The sequence below is a fragment of the Nothoprocta perdicaria genome, unplaced genomic scaffold, assembly GCF_003342845.1.
Source record: "Nothoprocta perdicaria isolate Ctin4 unplaced genomic scaffold, notPer1 scaffold_161, whole genome shotgun sequence".
Lineage (NCBI taxonomy): Eukaryota > Metazoa > Chordata > Aves > Tinamiformes > Tinamidae > Nothoprocta > Nothoprocta perdicaria.
In genome coordinates, this window is record NW_020454772.1 from 111,812 (window position 1) to 112,792 (window position 981).

The window sequence follows — 981 nt, forward strand, 5'->3', positions numbered from 1 at the left end:
CTGCAGAAGCAAGGCTTCTTTTTATTTATTTATTTATTTTTATTTATTAAAAAGTGCGCCCATGTAAAACTAGAGACTGTGCTTGTAACAGATTATACAGAACACTGAGTGATAAATAGAGTCGTGTCTCTCGTATCAGACTGGAGCCTGCAGTGCGGTAGTCGCTGAGGAGAGTTATTGGGAGCGAAACAAGATTGCACGGGAGACAAAGATTTAAAATAATAATAATAAAAATATAATTTCCTTTCAACAAACCTATTTTGAAGCTAAAGAATGATGGTGTTTTACTGGCACTTTTTTTTTTTTCCTAGAGAAAGGCCTAAAATAAATTACCTAATAAATATTAATGCAAATTTTGTAACTTTTTCATTGATATTCCATGAAGAAGAAAAAAAAACTGCTGAAAATGAATGTGGATGTTCAATGTCCAAAGCTAAAGTAGGCGAGCACATTTAAAAGTGAGAAGCTTATTTTTTTTTTCCTTTTTTATATTTAATAATCATACATGCTCTAATCAGAACTCAGTGGTTGAAAGCATAGTCTTCTACGGAGAGCCCTCATTTTTGTTTTTAAGCAATTAACACTGATTTTAACACTACTCTTTGCAGGATATTTGGCATATATAAGCATTTTAAAACTTGTATCAAGAGAACAGATCATGTGGAGCTCCACTGAAATCAGTTTGGACACTGAACTGAACTACATGTTGGACCAGTGCCTTGCGGAAACTGGACAAACTGAAGAGTCTCCCCAAGGCCACAAGGAACTTTCAAAAAACTACAATTTTAGACAGACAATCCTTTAAATATATATCTCCCTTCTTGTTTTTTTCATAAAATGTTAGTGGTAGAGAAACTAATATTGCTAATAATCTGTTTTTAAGATTTCAGCTGATGGAGCTTTTACTGAGCTTCTAAGAGGTTAACGTCTAGGTGGGAGAAGGAAGAAGATTAAAAAGCCCATCTGGGCTTTCAAAGAGGA